Raw genomic sequence first — 21,299 nt, 5'->3', positions numbered from 1 at the left:
CACTGACAGAACCACAGGCACATAGACACAGGCTACAGAGCATGCACAATGTCGGCAGTAGTACAGTGTATATCATCCTTTCGCAGTAATGCAGGCTGCTATTCTCCCATGGAGACGATCGCAGAGATGCTGGATGTAGTCCTGTGGAACGACTTGCCATGCCATTTCCACCTGGCGCCTCAGTTGGACCAGCGTTCGTGCTGGACGTGGAGACCGCGTGAGACGACGCTTCATCCAGTCCCAAACATGCTCAATGGGGGACAGATCCGGAGATCTTGCTGGCCAGGGTAGTTGACTTACACCTTCTAGAGCACGTTGGGTGGCACGGGATACATGCGGACGTGCATTGTCCTGTTGGAACAGCAAGTTCCCTTGCCGGTCTAGGAATGGTAGAACGATGGGTTCGATGACGGTTTGGATGTACCGTGCACTATTCAGTGTCCCCTCGACGATCACCAGAGGTGTACGGCCAGTGTAGGAGATCGCTCCCCACACCATGATGCCGGGTGTTGGCCCTGTGTGCCTCGGTCGTATGCAGTCCTGATTGTGGCGCTCACCTACACGGCGCCAAACACGCATACGACCATCATTGGCACCAAGGCAGAAGCGACTCTCATCGCTGAAGACGACACGTCTCCACTCGTCCCTCCATTCACGCCTGTCGCGACACCACTGGAGGCGGGCTGCACGATGTTGGGGCGTGAGCGGAAGACGGCCTAACGGTGTGCGGAACCGTAGCCCAGCTTCATGGAGACGGTTGCGAATGGTCCTCGCCGATACCCCAGGAGCAACTGTGTCCCTAATTTGCTGGGAAGTGGCGGTGGGGTCCCCTACGGCACTGCGTAGGATCCTACGGTCTTGGCGTGCATCCGTGCGTCGCTGCGGTCCGGTCCCAGGTCGACGGGCACGTGCACCTTCCGCCGACCACTGGTGACAACATCGATGTACTGTGGAGACCTCACGCCCCACGTGTTGAGCAATTCGGCGGTACGTCCACCCGGCCTCCCGCATGCCCACTATACGCCCTCGCTCAAAGTCCGTCAACTGCACATACGGTTCACGTCCACGCTGTCGCGGCATGCTACCAGTGTTAAAGACTGCGATGGAGCTCCGTATGCCACGGCAAACTGGCTGACACTGACGGCGGCGGTGCACAAATGCTGCGCAGCTAGCGCCATTCGACGGCCAACACCGCGGTTCCTGGTGTGTCCGCTGTGCCGTGCGTGTGATCATTGCTTGTACAGCCCTCTCGCAGTGTCGGGAGCAAGTATGGTGGGTCTGACACACCGGTGTCAATGTGTTCTTTTTTCCATTTCCTGGAGTGTACATTCAGATACGACTTCTTGACACTCGATGTTAACAAATTTCTCTTCTTCAGAAACGCTCTCCTTGCCATTGCCAGTCTACATTTGATATCCTCTCTACTTCGACCGTCATCATTTATTTTGTTCCCCAAATAGCAAAACTCCTTTACTACTTTAAGCGTGTCATTTCCTAATCTAATTCCCTCAGCATCACCTGACTTAATTCGACTACATTCCATTATCCTCGTTTTGCTTTTGTTGATATTCATCTTATACCATCCTTTCAAGACACTGGCCATTCCGTTCAAATGCTCTTCCAAGTCCTTTGCTGCTACTGACAGATTTACAATGTCATCGGCGAACCTCAAAGTTTTTATTTCTTCTCCATGGATTTTAATGCTTACTCCAAACTTTTCTTTTGTTTCCTTTACTACTTGCTAAATATTAAGATTGAATAACATCGGGAAGAGGCTACAACCCTGTCTCACCTCCCTTCCCAACCACTGCTTCCCTTTCATGTCCCCCGACTCTTATAACTGCCATCTGGTTTCTGTACAAATTGTAAATAGCCTTACGCTACCTGTATTTTCAACCTGCCACGTTCAGAATTTGAAAGAGGGTATTCAAGTCAATATTGTCAAAAGCTTTCTCTAATTCTACAAATGCTAGAAACGTAGGTTTGCCTTTTCTTAATCTATCTTTTAAATTAAGTCGTAGGGTCAGTATTGCCTCACGTGTTCCCATTTTTCTACGGAATCCAATCTGATCTTCCCCGAGGTCGGCTTCTCCAAATTTTTCCATTCGTCTGTAAAGAATTCGCGTTAGTATTTTGCAGCCGTGACTTATTAAACTGATAGTTCGGCAATTTTCACATCTGTCAACGCCTGCTTTCTTTGGGATTGGAATTGTTATATTCTTCTTGAAGTCTGGGTTTACTGCGTCCGTCTCATACATCTTGTTCACCAGATGGTAGAGTTTTGTCAGGGCTGGCTCTCGCAAGGATATCAGTAGTTGTAATGGAATGTTGTCTACTCCCGGGGCCTTGTTTCGATTCAGGTCTTTCAGTGCTCTGTCAAACTCTTCAAATAGTATCGTATCTCCCATTTGATCTTCATCTACATCCTCTTCCATTTCTATAATATTGTCTTCAAGTATATCGCCCCTTTATAGACACTCTATATACTCCTTCCACCTTTCTGCTTTCCCTTCTTTGCTTAGAACTGGGTTTCCATCTGAGCTATTCATATTCATACAAGTGTTTCTCTTTTCTCCGAAGGTCTCTCTAATTTTACTGTAGGCAATATCTATCTTACCCCTAGTGAGATAAGCCTCTACATCCTTACATTTGTAGTCTAGCCATCCCTGCTTAGCCATTTTGCACTTCCTGTCGATCTCATTTTTGAGACGTTTGTATTCCTTTTTGCCTACATCATTTACTTCATTTTTATATTTTCTCCTTTCATCAATTAAATTCAATATTTCTTCTGTCACCCAAGGATTTCTTCTAGCCCTCGTCTTTTTACCTGCTTGATCCTCTGCTGCCTACACTACTTCATCCCTCAAAGCTACCCATTCCTCTTCTACTGTATTTCTTTCCACCATTCTCGTCAATTGTACCCTTATGCTCTCACTGAAACTCTGTACAACCTCTGGTTTAGTCAGTTTATCCAGGTCCCATCTCATTAGATTCCCAGCTTTTTGCAGTTTCTTCAGTTTTAATCTACAGATCATAACCAATTGATTGTGGTCCCAGTCCACATCTGCCCCTGGAAATGTCTTACAATTTAAAACCTGGTTCCTAAATCTCTGTATTATCATTATATAATCTATCTGAAACCTATCAGTATCTCCAAGCTTCTTCCATGTATACAACCTCCTTTTATGATTCTTGAACCACGTGTTAGCTATGATTAAGTTGTGCTCTGTGCAAAATTCCACCAGGCGGCTTTCTCTTTCATTTCTTAACCCCAATCCATATGCACCTACTACGTTTCCTTCTCTTCCTTTTCCTACTATCGAATTCCAGTCACCCATGAGTGTTAAATTTTAGTCTCCCTTCAGTACCTGCATAATTTCTTTTATCTCATCACACATTTCATTAATTTCTTCATATTGACTTGTACTACTGTAGTAGGCGTGGGCTTCGTGTCTATCTTGGCCACAATAATGCGTTCACTGTACTGTTTGTAGTAGCTTACCCGCACTTCTATTTTTTTTATTCGTTATTAAACCTACTCCTGCATTACCCCTTTTGAATCTTTATTTATAACCCTGTATTCACCTGACCAAAAGTCTTGTTCCTCCTGCCACCGAACTTCACTAATTCCCATTATATCTAACTTTAAAGTATACATTTTCCTTTTTAAATTTTCTAAACTACCTGCCTGATTAAGAGATCTGAAATTCCACGCTCCGATCCATAGAACGCCAGTTTTCTCTCTTCTGATAACGGATAAAAATAGCAGTTTTTCAACAGTTTTGTCACTTTAAAAGACGTTATCGTTGTCCGGAATAAAAGTGCAATCTTGTCACGTGCATTATGCCTAACACGGCGACCTCGATACTGGAGGCAAATATGCAATTCCCGATAGCATCAATTCAGTTTGGTTAGAAACTGACAAGACGGTGCCTGTTCAGTAGCACCCTTACCATCTGTTTTCTTACCGCATGTTACTTGGTCACGCCTGGTTGGCCAGTCCGCTTTGACATACTAACAAATTAGGCCACCTCTTTCATGGTGTGGTCTTGGTCACGTCCGGGCAGGTTATTTCATCCCTCTGATCGACAGACCTTCACGTCGATCCGTGTGGTCCCATTCAGTCGACTTACCCCCCCTGACATAACTTCACTACCAAGACGTACGCCAGTAGTGGAGAGTCACGTGACCGCCAGGTAACACTTGTTTGATTCTGGTGTTCTAAGACCATCAATTTGATCTCGTAATGGAATTACTGATACACTGCCTGAGAAAAGATGTAACGTCCAGGAGGGGAGGAAGAAACGAAATGAAACTTCGCAGACAGAGATGCTGTTAATGTGACTTCAGTGATCTCAGAATCTAGTCAAATTTGCAAAAAATTTCGCCATATTGCCCACTCCAGCATGAAGCAGCAAGCCCCGGCCTGGATGCACGTACTTACGCGGTTGGGAACGGTGGCGTAAAGACGTGGTATACACGTCTGATGCAAGATTGTCCACAAATGTTGTAATTGGTCATTGATATCCTGGATGTTGGCATTGGATAGGAGCTACGTCTGAAATGAACTCACATGATCGATCAGTGACACATATGATATCCAGCAGTGGTATCTCAAAATCGTAAAAACAGTTCATAGACGCGCGCGACGCATGTGAAGAAGCACTGTCCCGTTGAAAAATTGGCACCGCCATACTGTTGGTAAAGATAGGTATCACATGATGACGCAAGGCGTTAGAGACTTAAGACTGTGTCGTCAGAGTTCCGTCACTAACCACTGGCCGTGACTTACAGACATACCAGATTGCTGCGCACACCATGACGCCACAAGTAACACCGTTGTGCCTCACCAAAACACGGGAAGAATATAGCCGCTCCTCAGGTCGCACGCCATTCATTAACAATCAATCCTTACCGGTCACGGCCCCATAGCAAACGCTGTCGTTTGTTTTGTGGCGTTAACTGCAGCATACGCATGAGTCGTCAATTCAACAGCCCGGCTTCTCCTAATCTTCTATCAACAGCGCTGGACGATTCAGAATGATGCAGAAAGTGAATCACTTGTTTTGGTAATGCAGGTACTGTTGTTATTGCGATGGGTTTGGGCACAGTACGGCGATCCCCCTTGTTGTGGTCAGAAGTGGTTTATCCTAGCCTTGACGAGGAGTATGTCTGCCCTCACTTTCCCATGCAGCCCAACATCGGCTACTGTGACATCCGAATGCTCCTAATATCTGAATATTGTACGATTCGACCTAATAGCCAAATGGCAACCAACAATGAGGGTACTTTCAAACTCTGTAAAGTGTTGATAACATTGTCTCACACTAATACGCCGCATTTCCGTGTCTAACATGGTCATCACTCAACGTCTAACCTTGTTCATGTCCCTTATGTGCCCTGCCAAGCCTGCTAACAAGTTTAAACATGAATAACACTAAACACCAACAACACTAAGACACTCTGGTGGCCGTTTTGCTTGTTGCAGAGAGTTAAAACTCTAATCGTTTACATACCAACCGATTTTCTGTGTGTGTACGAAGATATACTGACACCCGCCTCCGTTTCCTTAGAAATCTACTTTTTTCGGTATTGATGATGTTTCTCAGGGCCATCCGTGCAGTTCCTCACAAAAAGAAGAAACTCTTAGAAAATTCTCTTTGAAAAAATGAATGAAAAAACTGACGATCTGAAAGATGAGATCCAATTAGTCGTCTAACCACACGAGTTTTTTTTTCAATCACCTCTTAAATATTAATCAAGTACAGACCTTTATAGCTAGGCTCATAGCTCCTAGAATTGCATTAAATGTAATCTAAACGACTGTTCAAACTTGCTGTGTTCACGGCCACACTCTCGGCAACTAGATAATACACTTTAAGATCTATCTATAGTTGTCGAGGTCCTTTAGAGTTTTTTCCCTCGTCACATACCTACCATTCTTTTCGTTACTCCAACATGCTGTAACGATCATTACCTAAAGAGAGTACGGAACCACTAGAGTCACAGTTACACAGATAATACAGAATGCTGAACTGAGTGTTTGGAGGTAATGCACTAATAGTCAGAAGTGAATACTTCGCCTTTTATTAACATAAACAACTAACACCTTGTAGCAATTACTTGAGCTGACAACAAATATTGAAAGGAGCGATTACGTCACGAAGTGTATTTATTACGACTTCGCATAAAAGCTTGCCACACTCTCTCAGACATCACTGCTGTACGTTGTGCAGCGGGCAGCCTGGACTCTACCAACCACTTCTTCTAACAGCTTCTGCCGAGCAAGCAAACAATGATGTTGCGTCAGCACAGCATGGAATTCAACTTTTACACAACGATACGAGCTCAGCATAATAGGCTGTGCGGTGGTAGGTCTGTACTAAGTGACACATCAGGCAATCACCATGGATAGTTGCACTTAACATTTATTTGGCACATTTAAACAAGACAAATAACAAATAAAAGCATCAACACAGTTTTAAAATTACTATTTAGGTGAGAGCAAGTTACTTCAAAATTTAAACATTCGTAAACCAAGGCAATTATGGCCTATTACACATTTAGTGAAATGAGTTAAAAACTATTTACTCAAAAACTAAGATCAACCTGAAGAACAATTTATTAAATTTTAACGAGGAAATGTAGTCTTTCATTACTGCAGTGATTGGTACTACCAAAGTATGTCAGAGTACAGGCAACAACAAATCAAATACCATAGCACACAAATACGATACTTTAATGGCAGGCACCCTCCAATGTAGGATATAAAATTTCATGTGGTCAGGTAACCTTGTGGGATTCAACAATCTACGCCCGCTCACTCAGCTGTTTCCAATACAGGCTCGGCATACACCCCCAAACGGGAGCAGCAACGGTCACGAATATGCACGAAAAATCCCAGAACTAATGGCTATCAACAACAGATTGACATCTACCTTAAGTAACTAGAAACACAATACTTCATTTCAACACATCACCCGTAGAATTAATCAACCTATTAATGAACATCAGCTAAGCAGTACAAATCTATTATCTTATGTACGTAAGGCCAATTATACATTAAGCTGCGAACGAACTAGATACACGGCCAGCAGACACGAGCGGGCAAAAGGGGCGGAAAAAACACATCAATACAATCAGGACGCAACCCAGTACCCCGCACCCGCTACCAAGACGAACAGCAGAAAAACGAAATCAAGATGCAAGTAACTAGCGTGCAGGCTAACGGTATATCGAGTTCTACAGGTCATTTAAAAATGTTAATAATACTCAAAAAGATACAACTTTCTAAATTAGCTTATGCTGTTCGTCAGGTATCAAGCTATCTCCACATCAAATACCATTGGAATCCGTTCAGCGCAACGTCGTGTAAACGTAACAGGATGAGTTACACTTGCAATTCATAATATTGGTCATTAGTATGAAAGTATGAATTAAATATATTGAGAACTGTATAAACGCTGTACTCATTACATTCAGTCATGTTACATAGAATATATCAGCCAATTAAAGCATTTTCAGCAAATATGATAAAGTTCAAAAGTGAAAGCGTAAATGGAGTTTTCAAAGAGTAAATAGTTTTCCTTAATTTTCGTAGTATTCTTCAAATGAATAAATATCTTGTACTGCACACTACACCTTGTAAAGGAGCCTATCGTTTTTACCTCACGCCAAATTTTATGAATCTCGGTTCAGATGTTTAGTCATGAAAACGGTAATTTCTCATTTGTGTCAATAGTATGGAAGAATGGGTTGACATGGATTTTACACGTTGAGGGTGTGTAAGTATTGTATTCTCGCTGTTACCTATAGCTGCACTCGCGTATCACTAAAAGGAAGTGAAATGTGCATACGATTTTATTGGCTTGGAGACCGCAGCTGGGATGTTCGGGAACTTGGTTCATCTTTTTATTTGACGCCATTTCGGTGACTTGCACCGGAGATGATGAGAATATGATGATGAGAAGAACTCACACATCCGACGCGACCAGGAAAAAGTCTGACCTGGGCGGAAACTGAATTTTATTAATTTTTTCTTTCATTTTTTTTAAAGCGAGAAACCCACGATCGAAAATCAGCAAGGCTAACCGCATGGCCACGAGCTGTTCACGCTAATTTGATCGCAACAAGTTAGTTATAAGCGATAACGACGCTCAGCGGCTGCAATGTGACGGGTATGGACTGATATTAGCATGGAACAATCCATTAGCAATGTAAACGACTATATAAACATTGTATTCATAATGTTGAACCGAATTACGTGGAACACATCAAATAATAAAAGCATTTTCATAAAGTTCTGAAGTCAATGTTTAAATAGGTTTTCGGAAGCGTGATTATTGTTCCATATTTCGGTTTATATTCCTCAAATCAATAAATACGTTGAACTGCACACTTTCGAAAGTAGCCTGCTATCTCCATACCAAATTTTATCAAGATCAGTTTAGCAGTTTAGTGGTTAAAGTGTAACAGAATTACTGTCACATTTACATTATCAGTATGCATACGTGTAAATCAAATGTGTCTGATAATCGAATCTGCCAGAGTCACAGAATAAATGAATGCAGCAGGGCTAGTCTTATATCGTATTATACATTACGATGATGCATTTGTCTAAACTGATAATTAATGTCCAATTCACGTATAGTCAGTCTGGTCAGCATTAAAACCCGTAACATTGTATCATTGGAATAAAAATTGTCCGTAGGTCCCTCCTCACTGGATATTCTTCCAACATATAGGCTATACTGTACACAGAACTTAATACACACATACATTTTTTTATCCTCAAATAATTTTCCTTTTTTGAATATATTAACTGTTAATCCAGCATCAGCATCCTAACATCTGCATATATACCCACAAACTCTTGCAAAATGTATAGGATAAATCGTATTTTGAACGTATTACGATTAATCTAGCATTAGCATCCGAACGTCTGTATACACCCACAAACCCTTGAAAAACGTATGTGAGAAATTGAAGCCACTCCAATTAATTTGCCCTTAATATTAGATATTATCTGCGCACAAATTCCCACTTCACTTGTGTCTCAAGCCAATACACATCTCTATCTGTCGATCTCCATAAATCAATCACGCCACATTACACGCTATCTCCTGCACCACTTTTGTGTGCTTCCTTCCTCTTTAGATGTTATATTACCAGTTTTTTACGCGATTGCAAATCATTACTAGACTACTAACATTCTTACGATCTAACACCAGAAATACACTTAGCTTTTATTTTTATTTTATACAAGTTTCGTTCAATAATGATCAAATGATCAGCGAAACGGCTTCTCATTTACTACCTCTTGAGTATTTGTAGCCTACAAAATTGCATGGCTAATAATTGTTGCTTGTCTGTCTGATGGATTCCTCTAACCCTAAAACCAGGTTTTCTAGTGGTAGCATGGGATGAATGTCGGAAGATTTACGCTATAAATGAAGGGTATTCCGGCAATACCTTAAGTCATTTTGCGTTAATATTTAGCTTGTGTATGCATCGATACTATAAGGCAGGGCGTTCAGGTCAAACTCCATCGGGTTTCGTTGTACCATATCATTATGGGAATGTATTCCAGAGTCTTATTCCAATAGCTGTGATCTTCAGTCCCGATGGTTGCTGCGTTATGACGCATTTGTGGAAGCAGTGCTACGAGATAGTAAACGATTAAATTATGCAACGAACTGAATCTCGACGAGAGAAAGAATATTATAACAGAATCAAAAGTTTACAGTTGAAATGAGCCTATGATGTGAAAGGCTCAAACTAAAATGCTGATCATTGCTTTGATTCTTGTTTACACTAACATTTAATTGATATGCCAGGCTTGTACAACTTATTTTATGTTTACTTTGTATTTATGTGTGTTAGATCAGGTTCACATTATATCATTTCCTATGATACTCAGTTTTTTTTCACTTACACCACAAATTTATATCACACTTTTGGTCAGATGCAGACGTAGGATATGTTTAGTTTTAAGTACTAAAAACTGATGCTCCTGAAAGCTAGGAGGTGGAGATGTGCGATATGAGCAATACGCTAACGAGAATTTTTCCACTTTAAGTTTTCAGATATTGAAGTAAAGATTTGGTTGGACTGTGCTTCACCAGTGGGGTCAGCAACGGCAGCGAGACCTAAGAGGATGGCTTCGCAATTGCCAGCAAAGGATTGGCCAGAGGCGGGTAATCGACAGTTTTCCCTCAGAAGCCGGTGGCCCGGGTAAGATTTTACTTGCAAAGTGAAAGGGATAGCGTAGAAAACGTGTGTAATGGTAGAATATGGCGACATTCAAATATTCTTAATTCTGTAATAATTCGATGGTTCGTTGTAGCACAAATACATACAAACATACCAACACAATCACGATACTGACATGCAACCACTGGGGTATGAATAGTGTGCGTATCTAAAAAGTATGAGCTTGCTGTCCACGGTCAATGAATGCTATCACATGGATCTATGAAGAGTAATAACTGCTGAACGCTAGTTAATAAACTAGATACGGGATAATAGCGCAGCACTGCAGCTATTATTCCTCAGTGCCTCACATTTGTAGATATTTTATTTAGTGAGATATTAACAGTTTTATATCTATATTAAAAAATGTGTCAGATTACTGAATCCGCCACAGTCACAAAGTGAACTAATGAAGCAAGACACGCCTCATATTGCACTGTACATTATCGTACTGTATTTGTTAAGACTGATAATTAGTATATCATTTATTTAACAAGTAGTCATCATGGCTAGCATTAAAAACAATTGTCATTTAAAAGACAGAAATGTATCCATATGATGTGGTGATATCAGTAGACAGAGGACGAGACCATTTCAATAGAGCAGTTCAAGAACATTTAATCATATACTGTGTATGTTTTATCATGACCATTTGCTATAAGTGTGTATGAACTACATACTTGTAAGTATTAAGATGTAAACTTTTATAAATAGTATACAGTGTTTGGTAGCGAGAGAATCATAAGATATAGGAACAATAACTTATTTATATATTACGAATGAGGTGTCGGTCCATTAAGCAGATTTTAAGTATGATTGTGTAGTAACACTTGGGAACGCATGTTTTCATTTGCACAAGTAGGGTGGCGCTCAAGCGCTCTGATTGCGTATGTGAGGTAGGAAGGATTTATGACTAACTTTTCTTTTGAAATACTGTTACAAGACGTTCTCTGAAGCTGACTCTGTTTCATGAGATAAAGTGTTGACTTATACGCAGAATGTGGCCACAAATACTATACCTTCTCCTGATACTTTCCAAGTGATGTGGGACTTAGCCTGAGACTGTTTTACAAACCACGTTCACGTAGCAAAACGGGTTTCTATTTCAGCTTACAAATTTACACAAAATATACTGTACTGGAGAATCATTATTAATTTTATTGCATATTTAAATGATGGTCTGTAGGATAACCATTTATCAGTTTCGGTTTTTGCCTGGTTGAATTAATCAGTACTTACTGCTTAAATCTTTATTGTCAACTACATCAGCTATTCACTTGAGTTCAAACTTATATCATACATTATTTTATTCTAACGAGTTTGATGTAGTGTTACTTAATAATTCGCACTGCTTAACAGTGCTCAGGTAATTCGACTGCAGGATCACAGATAAACTGTAATATAAGAGTGAAATCTATTGTTGCGCACGGAATCAAATTGTACGTTTCCACCCTATGGCTGTAACGAGCCGCATTTGTCGATAGAGCTGTGCATGATCCGAGTAACAATCCCAAGGTCTGACAAACAAGACAGCAGCATCGTCATCAATGTAGAAAGGTAGGCAGTTTATAAACATCAACTTCAGACACAGTTCGCGCTGAAGACCTTGTAATAGGACTGTCTGTAGTGTAATTAATGAATGCTTCGATATCAGTAAAAGTTTAGCAGATTGTATACTACCTCATCCACAGTATGTAGTGGATAGAAGTTCACATATGTACCAAATGAACATCATTAACATTATTTCAGATCATTTAACTGTAATTAACAACAGCAAGTCATTGTTAGGAAACGTGATGTTGCGAATTAATGTATTGTGATAAGTTTCAGCAAAATATACAATATCATTCTCGTGACCTCACTATTACATGCGTATAGAAAATTAGGAGAAACATCTACATTGTAATTAAACCAATAATTAGCAAAATTCATAAAAATATCAACTTATCTAAAAACAGACTTTCGGAGCGTTTATCAGTTCATATGACGTATTTAAGATGACGTTTGCACTTTATATATCACGTAAATAATGAAAAACCAATTAGATTGGTTGTAATTAACTTTTTCCTTACCCACTCTTGAACATTCTGATGTATACAGTACTGCTGTTCTGTCATTTTGACACTACGAAATTATCATACGAAACTTTAACCTGAAATTGCGTGTTGGCATTTTTTGCCGTAGCTCAGTTTATGTTAGGAATAAAAATCCAACGTAATTGAAGATGTAATTAATGATTTTATGAAAAGTGTTGTTATTGAAACTTCATAACCAAAGAATCACAAAAAATTAAAAGAACAATATTTAGAAAGGTATTCAGAATGTATCGTCATTTACTGTCTTTAAAACCATACTTACAGTGTGTTGTATATCGTTAACATTTCAGTCTGTGACATTCACTGTTTTGTCAGTCATGTTGTTAGAAAACAGTTTATTTGTGAACGTCTTTGTAAATGGTTACGGAAAATACATCTGCTGTTAAAGGAATTCATATGCACTATTCTTCCCATAACGGACTTTACAGATGGAATAATTAGCTTTGAACCAACGAATCTCCTACGAGATTCGTTGGTTCAAAGTATTCCACTGCAACAACTGCATCACTCTCCATATATAATGAATCTCTCGTAATAAGAAGTATTTTATCCTGAATTGTAGTTGGAGTTAGGTTAGGTCTATTGGAGGCTAGCTGGAATCACACCACGTGTGTAGATTGTATGATAATGGACATTTGTTTCACATGGTAACTATACATTGAAGAGCCAAAGAAACTATTACACCTGCCTAAGATCGTGTAGGGCTCCCGCGAGCAAGCAGAAGTGCCGCAACAAGACGTAGAATGAACTCGATTAATGTGTGAAGTAGTGCTTGTGGGAATTTATACCATCAATCGTGCAGTGCTGTCCATAAATGCGTAAGAGTACAGGAGGGGGGGGGGGGGGGGGGAGATCTCATCTGAACAAAACAACAAGTTTCAAGACATTCCAAACAAGCTAAATAATGTTCATGTCTGGGGAGTTTGGTGACCAGCGGAGGTATTTAAAACCAGTAGAGGGTTCCTGGGGTCACGCTGTAGAAATTCTGGACGTGTGGAGTGTCACAATGTCCTGCTGGAATTGCCCAATTCCGTCAGATTGCACAATTGACATGAATCGATGTTGTTGATCAGAAAGCATGGTTACGTACGTTTAACCTGTTAGAATCGTATCTAGGAGTATCAGGGGTCCCAAATCACTCCAGTTGCACACGATCTACACCATTAAAGTCTCCACCAGCTTGAACAGTCCCCTCCTGAGATGCAGGGTCCGTGGGTTGGAAAGGTTGTCTCCATACACGTACACGTCCATCCGCTCGATACAATTTGAAACGAGACTCGTCCGAACACGCAGTATGTTTCCAGTCATAAACAGTCCAATGTCAGTGTTGGCAGACCAAGGCGAGGAGTAAAGCTTTGTGTCGTGCAGCCACGAAGAGTACACGAGTGGGCCTTTGGCTCCGAAAGCCAATATCGATGATGTTTCGTTCAATGGTTTGCACGCTGACACTTGTTGATGGTCCAGAACTGAAATCAGCAACAATTTGAAGAAGGGTTTCACTCCTATTACGCTGAATGATTCTCTTTAGCTGTCATTGACCCTGTTCTTGCAGTATCTTTTACCAATCACCGCGATGTTAGTGTCGTGATGCTTTAAAGGATTCCTGATATTCACCGTACACACGTGAAATGGTCGTTCAGGCAAATCCCCGCTTCATCGCCACCTCGGAGATGCTCTATCCCATCCCTCGTGCGCCGACTATAAAGCCACGTTTAAACTGACTTAAATCTTGATAGCCTGCCACTGTAGCAGCAGTAACCCATTTAACAACTGCGCTAGACACTTGTTTTATGTAGGCGGTGCCGACCACAGCACCGTATTCTGGGTGTTTATGTAGGTAATTTAGGTAATTTACGTGTGAAAAGTTTCCCTGGTGATAGTAAGGTGCACCCCAAAGACGTTATCACCTCAAAGGTGTTATCCAATACAGTAGGGATGATTTCACTTTTGATACGACAGAGTGATTCAAAATTAAATATGATAAAAGTTTCTGGCTGGCGAAGCACTTTCGTGGCCAACCAGAATGCGAGATCTGACATAACCTTTGTAGTTTTCAAAGGAACGTTTTGTCGAAGATTTGGTCAGAAACTGAGCAAGCTAGAATAAAAAGTGAATTTCTAAATGGTCCTAGCTCTAAAAAAAAGAGATGGTACTATGAAATGGTTTTCCGAAAAACAGATATAAAGCTATGTAATTCTTCATGCTTTCCCGGCGATCAGTTGACTTCTTGGATATTCGGGAATCCAGCCGGATGTTCGCGTCGTTCTCGCACGATATTTCAACAGCGTGCCTCGCTGTCTTCTTCAGGTGCTACCTGAGACTGGTCCTTGAATCGATCGAGTCCAGTATTTATGCCTGGGAGGAGCTGGGCGTTCCCTAATCGGTCCGCGCCCAGTCGAGTGTTCCACCTGTGGTCCGCGCCCGCCAGACTCGGCTTCAACGGACCCCTCCAGTCGCGGATGTTCCGACTGCCGTCGGCGCCCGTTTTGGCTGTCCTCAACGGTTGTGGTTGTCATTTGGGGTGTGTCAGACCCGATCTGAGATGTTGGGTACTCTATCTCATGACTGTTACTACGGTTTCCACTTCTGTTGCGTGCTGGGCGCTCCCTAATCAGTCCGCGCCGCGTCGTGTGTTCCATCTGAGGTCCGCGCCCGCCAGACGCGGCTACATTGTCCTCTCTGGTCGCCGGTATTCCCTCCGCCGTCCGCGCCCGGCCTGGCCGTTTTCTGAAGTCCAGTTCATGATCTGGGGTGTGTCAGATCTCGTCTCTAATGTCCAACACCTTGTCTCACGGCTGTTCTCTCGATCTCCACTTATATTTCTTGCAGAATCCCGGAGTGTCCTATGTTGAGTTTTCACAAGCTCAAGCGCTGGATTCCAGGCAGTGCTGTAAGATGTTACAAATAATGCACAACAAAAGAAGACTTCAAAGTTGAGGAAGACATTACCTTGCCAAGTAAAAATTTAGAGAATTAACAAAAATGTTGATTTTTTGCTACAAAGTTGTACTGTTTTTATTCATTGATGTATTAAGAACAGTAACACATAAAGTTCATGGTTCAAATTATATGTTATTAGAAACGTTGATAGCCTTATGATAAATCAGTCATTATTTTTCACATGTTTAGAGTAGCAATATAAGAGACTCACTTCCATTCAACACAGGAAAGTTCTTCAGGGAGCTATGTAATAAGAATCGCTATTGGGTAGTTAATGAATGCTTTGATATATCTACCAGTTTAGCAGATTGTATCCTATCCGATCCACAAGACGTAATGTACAGATGTCAGATAGTATGGTTTTTCTCAATTTCTATCAGCAAATTAAACTGTATGGTTCACTTATATACCGAATAAACATCTTTAACATTATTTGAGATCATTTAACTGTGATTATCAGAGAGTTATAACTGGAAAATTTGATGTTGTGAATTAATGTGTTGTCATAAGTTTCATCAACATTTATAATTTCTTTCTCCTGTTTGCATTATTACATTACAATAAATGTTAGCAAAAATATATTTCCTTTAAAAAACCAGTAATTAGCAAAATATGTAAATATCAACTTGTCTAAAAACACAGACTTTTGGAACATTTGTCAGTCATCTGTTATATTTAATGTGACTTGTGCACTTTATATGTCATCTCAATAATGAAAAACAAATTAGGCCAGTTGTAATAAACTTTTCCTTAACAGTTCTCGAAGTTTTTATGTAAATCTCATTGATTTTTAGTCATTTTGATACTGAAAAATTATCATACAAAACTCAAACCTGAAATTCCTTTTTTTTCATTTTGTACTCTACCTCATTTAATGTTACAAATAAAATCATACGTGGAATCAAGTCATACTTAATTATTTTTCGATAGATATTGTTATTGTAACTACAGAACCAAATGTACATACAAAAGTCGAGAGAACAGTACTTAGAAATGTATTCAGAATTAATCACCATTTATCGTCTTTAAAACTGTAATAAAAGTTCGTTGTAAATAATTACCTTTTTATTATAAATCGGTAAATATAATTTTTTTGAGAATAAGCTGAAGAACATACATTGTTAAGAGAGAGTATATATTGAGCAGCAGAAAGCAATTGAAGTCAGGCGCAGTTTGGCCGATGTAATGATGCAGTCCGTAACACCCATTATTTCTTCAGTCATGGTTACAGAAAACACTTTATGTGTGAACACTTTTTTAAATGCTTACAGAAGATATATCAGTTATTGAAAGGATTCAAATGTCTGTTGAAAAATATTATCTTAACATTCAAGTTTGTGTCACATCCGAAATCCAGGGATATATGCAATATACATCCCCTAATGGACTTTATTGGTGGAGGAGTTTCGGTAGTTCAAAGCTAAGTATTCCACTGTAAAAACTACATCAATGTCTTATTACGATGAAGTTCTCGGAACGAGAACTGCAGTTGGAGTGGTACTGTACCACCAGAAATATTAATTTTGAGCAATTATTTTATCTGAAACTTTGTCTCTGTCTTCTACTTAATTTTGATCTTAAACATTTGGCATAGCCTTTACACCTTGAACAGTTTCACCATGGTGCACCTTTGGAATATAATTCGTAGGCATATGGTCAAGTTTGCATTTACATCTACATCTACATACATACTCCGCAATCCTCCATACGGTGCGTGGCGAAGGGTACTTCGTAGCACAACTAGCATCTTCTCTCCCTGTTCCACTCCCAAACAGAACGATAGAAAGATGACTGTCTATATGCCTCTGTATGAGCCCTAATCTCTCTTATCTTATCTTTGTAGTCCTTCCGCCAAATGTAAGTTGGTGGCAGTAAAATTTTACTGCAGTTGCCTCAAATGCTGGTTCTCTAAATTTCCTCAGTAGCGATTCACGAAAAGAAAGCCTCCTTTCCTCTAGAGACTCCCACCCGAGTTTCTGAAGCATTTCCGTAACACTCGCGTCATGATCAAACCTACCAGAAACAAATCTAGCAGCCCGCCTGTGAATTGCTTCTATGTCCGACCTGATAGGGAGCCCAAGCGCTCGAGCAGTACTCAAGAATAGGTCGTATTAGTGTTTTATAAGCGGTCTCCTTCACAGATGAATCACATCTTCCCAAAATTCTACCAACGAACTGAAGACGACTATCCGCCTTCCCCACAACTGCAATTACATACTTGCCCCACTTCATATCGCTCTGCAACGTTACGCCCAAATATTTAATCGACGTGACTGCGTCAAGCGCTATAGTATTAATGGAGTATTCAAACATTACGGGATTCTTTTTCCTATTCAGCTGCATTAATTTACGTTTATCTATATTTAAGTTAGCTGCCATTCTTATACACCAATCACAAATCCTGACCAAGTCAAATTGAAATTTTATTGAAATGGACATGTAAGGATTATCGTATATGCGAAACTGCTTTTTTTCTCGATAATATTTAAATTTTCTCAACGAGTTAAAAAGGTTCCTTGTAAAACTGCTGGAGTCTGAAACTGGTTTGTAATTAAAATACATAACAAGAACTAATTATGTGTGAAAAAGTGTTGGATGAAATATTTTCGGCGAACATGACACACATTTTGGACTAAATGTGAACAGTAGTTGGTGAGTCTCCAGTACTGTCATTTTCGAATCCTTGTGGCAAAAAATATTTTGAGTACAGGTTCATGTTCTTTTAGAGTTCACTTGCCTGGATGTGTCAACTCGCCTCTTCTACCACATACACTAGTGTGAGTGCAGCGCGGATTTTCTTACGCTAGCTGTCATTTGACCTCGTAGTGTGTGTGTGTGTGTGTGTGTGTGTGTGTGTGTGTGTGTGTTTTCTCCGACCACATTCCATATCTGGCTTACAGTCCGAGCAACACATCTCGCTAATTGACAGGTACATCCTAAACCATGAGACGCATATTGGGCCTACAGTTAAAGGGCAGCTACTGAATTAGCACTTAACGAGCTTCCACGGGCTCTCCAACACTGACATTCCCTCCGCACAGCTTCAATGGACAGCTAACTAGTTCGCTGCCTTCCACGTCGATCTTCTCAACAGAACAAATACCAACACCGAAATGCAGCGTCATGTGCATCTACTTCGCAGCAAATGAGCTCTGTCTTCAGTTTATCTGTACCTCTGTAATTTCTTCAAGCTGAATGTTCTCGCAATCATTCTTTCATTCTGCAATGGACATAAACTCTTCCGCGAGTAATTCTCTTATCGATGGTTTCGTCTAGGCACGGTCCACAATATAAACTTTGGTGGCAAAAAGCGAGAGTTTGTTTATGATTCCCGGTTCTGCAAACTGGATGTTTCGTAAGAATACATACTTTGGTGTACAACAACTATTTTTGACTGATGTCGAGGGAAAAAATAATTTATGCTTAATTTGTATGTGAAACATGACTAGGATATTCTGGCAGTTAACAGCGACTATCAAGTAGTTATGTTCTAGGGCGTCCTTACTGACAGTCGACCATGCAATTAAACGATTTCCGTTATATACATTACAACAGAGGACGTAAGCAGCCTTACATTCCTACCTAAACGGAAATTTGTATGAAGTAGCTGTCTTGGGGTTAAAATAATTCGAAAGCTGCACTTGAAAATTTCTGCGCCACCAGAACTCGAATCCGCATGTTCTGTTTTTCTAGAAGGGTTGCCTTAACCGCCTCCACCATCCGAACACCCTTCGTATCTGACGGAAATTTCCAAGTGTTGTTCAACACTGATGATGTGACCCAATGCATTTCCCCCATTGCGCACAGTCTCACTGTATTCCCACATGAGAACGAACTATGGTATGCATCTGCATTGAAATAGGTTTGTGTTGTTTCGGACATGTCAGAATGAATTATTTCAACGCCTGTATCATATAAATTTCCCTTTTCTCATACTGAAATGCATTTGAAACGCCGTTCTTTAAGCTGATGTTTTTGAAATGTGCAGCTGCGATTGAGTCGATACAAGTACCTATCTCCTGTTTCATCTACCTCTCTTTTCGTATACAATATCGTAGAGTCTTGTAGTGTTCACCATCATCATCATCCATATCGTTTCTCGGGTGTGGTGTACAAGCGCTCGCCATCTCCTTGTGCCTTCGTACACCTTCTGTTCCAGGACAGTTTCCCATTTGTGTCCTTTCATCTCCACGTCTGGTCTTACATTCTCTATCCACCGTATTCTTGGTCTTTCCCGTGACCTTCTTCCTACGAGGTTCAGGATGAAATACCTTATGGCATTGGTAACAGGAACCCCCATACCAGCTACTTTCTGTTCACCTTATGCTTGATTTTGTCCTTTCTATTTGGTTCATAGTTCTAATGGTCTCAATTCTGTAGCCTGAATCGTGCTGAGGTCTTTTTTTAGTGGAATACATGTTTCTGAACCACTGGCACCAAATAGGTGAAGTACATGGTCGCTTTTGCTTTTCGTGCTCACCCTATTTAATCTTATATTTTATATTGATTGGCCATCTGATTTGTCGAGATGTATTGCGATTTCCTTAGGAAGTTCCTGTCTGCCTTGAACGACACCCTCTATTTGACTTATAAATTCATCCTAAGACTTCCGTCGTGCTGCGAATGTACAGGATGATAAGCAAGTCAGAGATATTTACAAGCTACCTCTTGAATGTTATGTTCGGTACCGATCAGCGGGCAAATGAGAAAAAAATCACTAGAGAACTGTTGTCGCCTTACATATAACAACCACTGCTTCAGTACTGTTCTGCGCCATTGTTAGGTGATTTTTTTGTTTTTTATATTTCCTAGCTGTTTTCGACTTACTTGCATTAATACTAAAAAGTATGTAGTTATTTTATCTTATGACTCTTTCAGCTTCGCTCTTCCAAATTCTTAATCTTCTTCTGTGTCTTATTTTCTTCTGACCGGTCTGAGGTTCTTGTGCTGCGTATTTGGTGCACGATCTTAACTTCAGACATGCCCGCCGGGCATCACACTGTTGCGGACGCCGTACAAAATCTCTGCAGCCTGGTTCCAAGCAGATTTTCATTTCACACACTGTTTAAGAACCCAGTACTTCAAATCCGGTGTTACGTTAAAATAACTGACGGCAGTAAAATCAGGAGTAAAATCGCGATTTCACGAATAATAAAAGGTGCTTGCGAGGCATCAGAAAGTTATTGAAGAGCATCCCAATGGCCACTTCGCCTGATAGCATTTTCATGCCAACTGCATTGATACTTCAATAAACTGAATTAGTTTGCCCACTACGTGGTAGTCTCGGTTCCAGAACCATTCTCTTTTTCCAGATTCATGTAAGATTTCAGAAATTTCTTCATGCTGCCTAAACACAGTTTTGTAGCATGACACACAGTGTATTCCACCGGATGTGAACGTGATGCTCGACGATAAATTTCAACAGCGTCTTTCACTTGGTCAGTCGATTTTAAATAAGGTACGGTATGCTTTGTTGATTCCAACGATGGGTAGACATATTCCTGCAACCATTTGCAGGCCGGTGTGACCGAGCGGTTCTAGGCGCTTCAGTCTCGAACCGCGCGACCGCTACGGTCGCAGGTTCGAATCCTGCCTCGGGCTGGGATGTGTGTGATGTCCTTAGGTTAGTTAGGTTTCAGTAGTTCTAAGTTCTAGGGGACTGTTGACCTCAGATGTTAAGTCCCATATTGCTCAGAGCCATTTGAACCATTTGCAACCATTTATTCTCAAGGATGTGGCGTAGAACGGTACTGAAGGAATGGTTGTTATATGTAAAGCGACAACAATCGTCTAGTGATTTTTTCACGTTTGCCTGCTTATAAGTAACGAACGTAACCTACAAGAGATAGCTTGTAAATATCGCTAACTTGCTTGTGTTAGTTACAGTATCGTCCTGTAGATTTGCAACATTTTCCTCCATATGATGGGAACTCTGAAACAACCTGGACCCATTTTCTTGCTACAGTTCTCGTGAGAATGAATGCGTCATTTTTTTTTTTTGTCATCAGTCTA

Source organism: Schistocerca gregaria, chromosome 5 (genome assembly GCF_023897955.1).
Source record: "Schistocerca gregaria isolate iqSchGreg1 chromosome 5, iqSchGreg1.2, whole genome shotgun sequence".
NCBI lineage: Eukaryota > Metazoa > Arthropoda > Insecta > Orthoptera > Acrididae > Schistocerca > Schistocerca gregaria.
This window is presented reverse-complemented; position numbering follows the sequence as displayed.